The 7,743-nt window shown below is 40.7% G+C and overlaps 1 pseudogene; it reads right to left on the reverse strand.

Moving 5' to 3' along the window:
- Positions 1-3,614: 3,614 nt before the first annotated feature.
- Positions 3,615-6,150, reverse strand: LOC124656162 (annotated as a pseudogene).
- Positions 6,151-7,743: the final 1,593 nt, after the last annotated feature.

Genomic DNA, 7,743 nt, shown 5'->3' on the forward strand with positions numbered 1-7,743 from the left:
AAGTTTTAACAAGACTTGAGTGTATCTGACACTCAATAAGTAAAAACACATAAGTGATTATAGATCACAAATAATATGTACACAATCAGATATCATGTGCTATAAAGTATTATGAGCATATACCAGAATGATTCATATGATGATCATTGGACGACAGTAAGAATATCCTTGAGTACTTTAGAAGAACTAAGGATATATATATATATTTTTGTATGAAGAAATGACAAACAAATCGCTGTAAGGTGTTACACCGATATTGGTTTTGTCACATATAAAATATAATTTCAATCTCAAATTAGACTAAGTGTTGTTTAAAAGGTAGCACAATGAGCTAGAAGTTGTCTATGCTAAATTTAGAAAAGTTCTAAATATTGTGACGGATTCTACAAAAAAAGGCAGAGTATGTCATTATTTTGACAATGACAAAGGATGTTAAGTCAAGAGGTTCTTTGAGAACTTGGTGTAGTTCGACGAGTCGGAACTTTGAAGCTATATTGTGTGTGACAATATTAGTGACATATTTCGAGACGAGCGGAATTAAGGTTCCACCAGAAGATCAAACATATTTAATGCCAACTCATTTGGAAATGAGTGATGCGTTGAGACGCAAATGAATTACAAAATACATACGTTTACGAGCGTGTCGGATCCGATGACTAAAAACCTCTCCCGTGAGCAATACATGATAAAACACCGGAAGACCAAGGTGTTATATCTTTACAAATGTAAACTAGATTATTGACTCTAGTGCAAGTGGGAGAGCTGAAGGAGATATGCCCTAGAGGCAATAATAAAGTGGTTATTATTTATATCTTTATGTTTATGATAAATGTTTATATATCATGCTATAATTGTATTAACCGAAACATTAGTGCATGTGTGATATGTAGACAACAAGAAGTCCCTAGTATGCCTCTTAAACTAGCTTGTTGATTAATGGATGATTAGTTTCATAATCATGAACATTGGATGTTATTAATAACAAGGTTATATCATTATATGAATGATGTAATGGACACACCCAATTAAGCGTAGCATAAGATCTCGTCATTAAGTTATTTGCTATAAGCTTTCGATATATAGTTACCTAGTCCTTATGACCATGAGATCATGTAAATCACTTATACCGGAAAGGTACTTTGATTACATCAAACGCCCACTGCGTAAATGGGTGGTTATAAAGGTGGGATTAAGTATCCGAAAAGTATGAGTTGAGGCATATGGATCAACAGTGGGATTTGTCCATCCCGATGACGGATAGATATACTCCGGGCCCTCTCGGTGGAATGTCGTCTAATGTCTTGCAAGCATATGAATAAGTTCATAAGAGACCACATACCACGGTACGAGTAAAGAGTACTTGTCAGGTAACGAGGTTGAACAAGGTATAGAGTGATACCGAAGATCAAACCTCGGACAAGTAAAATATCGCGTGACAAAAGGAATTGGTATCGTATGTGAATGGTTCATTCGATCACTAAAGTCATCGTTGAATATGTGGGAGCCATTATGGATCTCCGGATCCCGCTATTGGTTATTGGTCGGAGTGAGTACTCAACCATGTCCGCATAGTTCACGAACCGTAGGGTGACACACTTAAAGTTGGATGTTGAAATGGTAGTACTTGAATATGGAATGGAGTTCGAATATTTGTTCGGAGTCCCGGATGAGATCCCGGACATCACGAGGAGTTCCGGAATGGTCCGGAGAATAAGATTCATATATAGGATGTCATTTTATGTGAATTAAAATGATCCGGAAGGTTCTACGGAAGGTTCTAGAAGGTTCTAGAAAAGTCCGGAAGAAATAAGGATGGAAGGTGGAGTCCCAGAGGGAGTCCACCCACCTTGGCCGGCCAACCTAAGGGAGGAGGAGTCCCAAGTGGGCTCCCCACCATGGTGGCCGGCCACCCCACTAAGGAAAGGGGGAGTCCCACTCCCCTAGGTTTGGACACTTGGAAGGTTTTGTTGGGGTCTTATTCGGACTCTTTGACCTAAACCTTGGGGCCTCCACCTATATAAAGAGGGGGAGAGAGGGGCTGGCCGGCCACTCAAGCCACCACCATGGCCGCACCCCTCAAGGGTGCCCTAGCCGCGCCCCTCTCCCCAAACCCTAGCGGTCTCTCTCCTCCACCATATCCCGCACGCTTAAGCGAAGCTCCGCCGGATTTCTCCACCACCACCGACACCACGCCGTCGTGCTGCCGGATTCAAGAGGAGCTACTACTTCCGCTGCCCGCTGGAACGGGGAGGTGGACGTCGTCTTCATCAACAACCGAACGTGTGACCGAGTACGGAGGTGCTGCCCGTTCGTGGCGCCGGAACCGATCGTGATCAAGATCTTCTACGCGCTTTTGCAAGCGGCAAGTGAACGTCTACCGCAGCAACAAGAGCCTCATCTTGTAGGCTTTGGAATCTCTTCAAGGGTGAGACTCGATACCCCCTCGTTGCTACCGTCTTCTAGATTGCATCTTGGCTTGGATTGCGTGTTCGCGATAGGAAATTTTTTGTTTTCTATGCAACGTTATCCTACAATAGCATGCTCTCAAGAACTCATAAACATGAACTTATGTGCTAGTGAATCAGCGACCCCCGAGTGGCACGGCCGATATCAAAGAGGATCTAGCAATACTCGAGTAATCACAAGGAAACACCGAGCTTATAGCTTACTTCGTTTTAACCACCTTAATATATGTGTGATGGTTGTGAAATACGCCATATTTTCTCGCATTTAAACCCCCTAGCTAAGTCAAGAAATTGACTAAGTTTACCTCTCAACTTGCCACTAATGCCTAATCAATGCAAAGATGTGCAATCTCTTCTATTTTTGGATGATGTGCAGGATATCACGTCATAATGGCAAATGGGCCTGCAATTACTAAAGAAAATCGCGTCAGGGGCATGGCAAAGTTGACTACGCTCATAAAGGCAGTTCCAGGGGCTTTAACGGGCACCGGTACGGGCAAGCCCCACCCGTACCGTCCGCCCGTACCATGCGCCGCTACGCTCCCGAGGTCAAACACTATAAAAGTCGTGAAGGGAAGGATGCTGAAATGCGGCTGTTAGGACAATGGTTGGACCATTAGGCTCTTGTCGCCTCTGGCTTTAGGGGCAAGGGTTTACGGATGTGCTACCCACAAATCTCTTATCTATATTTTATTTGTTACACATATGAGCTTTATTTATATATGTATGCATAGCTGCAAGTGGAACCTTAACCCTGGCCTATTTCCATCATTGAACACAACCCCCTTAAAAGTAAACTAGATAGATCCGGTAAACTGAAGATAGAATACACTAGCAAAGTCTTGTAGACGTTTCCTTCATACAATATTTATTAGTGCTTCCCAAGGTTCGATTAAACCTAGATCTTCTAGGGAGAAAGCTTACCATACTACAATCCGTAATCAGCCCCGTCTCCAGGAAATGGGGGCCCGGGTGCGACTTAGAAAATGGGGCCAAAATTTTCTTTGTTCAAACTCAATAACTAGTCAAATAAAATTATAAGTTCACTTAAGTACATAAGTTCAATATGCACTATTCCGTAGAATGCTCAAACATATATCAAGTTTTCATTGTAACAGAGAACTATAGCACTAAATCAGTAAACGAACCTCATGTTCTACCAAAAAGCATCATCCGTCTGGTATTTCTTGAAATAAAATCTTCGATCATCTTTTCATAATTGATATTCTCCAAGATATCACTCTCGAGTGCTATTGTCGCCAATGAACTGAGTCTTTCTTGTGTCATAGTAGAACGCATGTATGATTTCAGCAACTTGAGTTTAGAAAAGCTCCTTTCTGCAGATGCAACGATAATGAGAACGGTTAACGGAATCTCGTATGCGATATTAGCAAAAGGATAAAACGGACGCTTCTCCAAAAACATCAGAATATCAAGAGGACCCATAGATTTCTCAAGTAACTCCCGGATCAGAATTAACTCCCTCCACAATTCTTCTCCATCAATATCCATAAGCGTTTCATTTTCCTTTTCATGTTTAAGTGCAGCCTCAAGTTTCGGACAAGAATCCTTCAAACTCTCATTATCTAGGGATCGCAGTCTATCAGAAGTAAACAAGAAACCAAACGTTTTTTCATACTCTTGGTATTGTTCAAATCTGGTTTTAAGTGAAGCAATAGCTTGATCAAAATACGCAAAAAATAATTGATCCTAAATGACTCCTCTGCAGAATGTGATTCAGTAGGTGCATCAGCCGGTCCCTCATCAAACTGTCTTTTTCTTGTAATTTTACGCTTGGTGCGAAAGCCCGGATTAATATCCAACTCCATTGCAATTCCTTTAGCAGCTTCCAATGCCTTTGAAAAGCCAGTATCTCTATACTTAGTGAAAAAGGAAATCAATCCCTGTACAGACTCAATGGCAATATCAATAATCATATCTTTTGATTGTAGTTGCTTGCTTACCCCATTAATATAATATAATATCTCATACCATATGACTATAGAAACGATAAACTCAAAGTCACCAAGCTCATGTTCTGCCAATGATTTAGCTACACTACTTGTAAGTGGATCCTTATCGCTTTCAGCCACTTGCAGCAAAGCCTCCCGTATATCTGACATTTGGAAACTGATAGCCTTAACACTCTCAACACGACTTTCCCAACGAGTAGCTGACAATGACTTGAGAGTCAATCCTGTTATATTATCTTTAAGAATTTTCCACCTCTTTGTAGAATTAGCAAATGTTGTATAGATGCGCTGGATAATTCCAAAAAATTCGGTTGCATTACGACAGGAATTTGCCATATCACATAGTGTCAAATTCAGGCTATGACAACCACAAGCTGAATAAAAAGCCCTTGGGTTTACATTCAAAAGTTTCCTTTGTACCCCTTGATGTTTACCTTTCATATTTGATCCATTATCATATCCTTGTCCTCTCACATTGTTTATATGAAGTTCAAGACTCTTCAGTTCATCTTGTAAAACATCAAACAGTCCTTGGCCAGAGGTATCATTCACACTCAAAAAACCTAAGAAAGATTCCTCGATGCAAACGGAACCAGAAGATGCATCAACATACCTTATTATCAAAGACATCTGTTCTTGGTGGCCTACATCAGGAGTACAGTCAAGAATAACTGAGAAGTACTTTGCCTTTTTTACCTTTCAATTATTTCAGACCTGATTGCAGTAGCTAGCAAAGTTATCAACTCATTCTGGATGGAAGGACCAAGATAGTGATCACGAGTTTGGTCATTGGTAATTCGATCAACATGCTCTTTCATAACCGGGTCAAATTTAGCCAACATTTGAACTAGTCCCAATAAATTGCCATTGCTGTCTTGGTACAACTTACAATTAGTGCCACTAAATGCTATGTTATGTTCTCCAAGAAATTGTACAATCAAGAGAATCCTGTACAAAACTTTTCTCCAATGACCCCTTTCCTTTTCAAGTTCACGCTGAGCAACTTTATCAATTGTTTGATTGTTCTTCAACCTCGTACGCAAGTCATACCATGTGCTCATATTTGTGACATGTTCTTTACTAGTTTCATGTTGTTGAAGTCTACTGCTAAGATGTATCCAGTCACTGAAACCTTCATTTGCCAATGATCCTCTCACAAGCCCCTTTCTCAATAACTTGCAACAAAAGCAAAATATCTTGTCAAGATCTTTACTGTATACAAGCCATTCTCTATCACATGTTTCTCCGTTTGGAAGAACTCGCTATATGTCGTTGCGTGAAAACCTTCTAGATATTTTGTCTCTAGGACCATGCTTAATTGACTTGTCTCTTTTAGGACCCTTTTGCAGCAAAATGTCAACCATTTTAGGATCAAGACCCTCCCAATATCTTGGATCAAATATATCAGGATGAAAAGAGCTATTGGTATCATCGTGAACAGTAGCATCATTATCTTCTACACCAATATTAGCATCATTACCTTCATCATCAGTATTAGCATCATCACCTTCGTCATCAGTATAAGCATCAGCGCGTTCGTCGCCACTATCACCTTCATCAAATTCTGCAGTATGAGCCTCAACTTCAGAACTTACTTGAGATGTTTTCACAATAAATTTGTCTAGAGCACCCTTTTGCAACTGAGTTAGTGCATCTAATCTCTTTCTCTTCTTCTTCTTTTCAGCACCGGATAGACACTTTGTTCTTCTCATGATTTGTCCTATTTAACAAATCAACAAAAAAATATAATAAGGAATCATGAGTTCATGACTGGTTGTAGACTACTTTACTTGACAAGGTAAGTTCGAGTTACAGGCAGCGAATAAACAATCTTACCTTGATGCTTCAGCCTTCATCTAGTTCTTCAGATTCTGTATATCTATAACTCTATGGAAGCTCTAAACTGAAACAACAACAAGTGACAAGGAAATTCAGGCAAGGTACTGCCGTACTGGCAATTGAATCTGATCGTTGCCAAGTAAAATTCAGGCAAGGTACTACCGTTCTGGCAGGCAAACGAACCTGATTGAGTGATCCTTGATCTCCGCACGGCGACTCGAGGAAAAGGGCCGGAGGAGGAACGGGATCAGCAGGGGGCGGGCCTCCTGGAGCAGCACTGCAGCGGCGAGGTGATCCGCGATCGGCGATCGCCCAGGCCGATGAAAGGCGGAACAGCAGCGAGGGGCGAGACGAAACGTCGCGTCTCGCGTGGTGTCTCCTGGAGCTCTCGATGTGAACTGATCGTGCCTTGCTGGGCTTAGAGTAGAGTATTGGGCTTTACAAAATCGGGGGCCTCTGAAATTTGGGGGCCCTGATCGATCGATCGTTTCGATCGTGGGCATCGACGGGGCTGTCCGTAATCCGTATCGGAGATATCAATGCGCTGACCATGACTTTGGTAAATGCAGAAGGATTATTGGAGGAAGATAAAATCTACCAAGAGGAGTCTTTCTCTCTTACGGGTTACTTTCCTTCTCAGATATAAATATGAAGAATCATATTCACTTATCACATTTATTTCACCTGGCACATTCACTATCACCATGAACTGAGTCACCCCACGCCTACTTTTCATCTGCAGAAACTCGTTTATTTCCTATTAGTTGTTTACTTTTTATGCACTTTACTTTGTTGCACTATCAATACTCCAAACTCTTTTTATTCACACTCACCGCTTTCCATTTCAATTGTTGCAGTCAATTCACCTAAGACTTGTGACACCTTGGGTGCGACAGAAACACCGCTGATAAACATCCTCCTACGCTCCTTGTTGGAATACGATATAAAAACCGAAAATAATACTTCCACGAAAATATGCACGAATGACCCTATAGCAAATAATGACATGCTGCATCATCTTGGACAAAATGATCATTTAAGATGAATATGCATGGTGATCGTGTTGAGCCAGAACATGGTGCAAACATGATACATATATTCCTCAAAGCGCATCAATGGCTTGAGAACCGAGAGATCCATACCTAGCTGCAAGAAGATCTTGTTGAGCATGAATGGCTAATCCACAATACCTCATAGTTGTGCCTTTACTTCATTTAAACATTCATCTTATTCACTTTATTTGAACTATGACATCCGTTTAGTGTTGAATAATTTGATTTGTATACTTCAATTTCATTCTTTCATAATCCTTCAATTTTACTTATTTGCTCGGTTTGCGTGGTTGGCTTTGAATAGTTTGGTTTGAAAAAAATAGGAAGTTTAGTTTAGAGGATCCGTTAGGAACCGTTTTCTTTATGAGAGTAAATATATTTCTCTAAATGATACTTGGCCAAATAAATGGCTAA

The sequence above is a fragment of the Lolium rigidum genome, chromosome 5 (genome assembly GCF_022539505.1).
Source record: "Lolium rigidum isolate FL_2022 chromosome 5, APGP_CSIRO_Lrig_0.1, whole genome shotgun sequence".
Lineage (NCBI taxonomy): Eukaryota > Viridiplantae > Streptophyta > Magnoliopsida > Poales > Poaceae > Lolium > Lolium rigidum.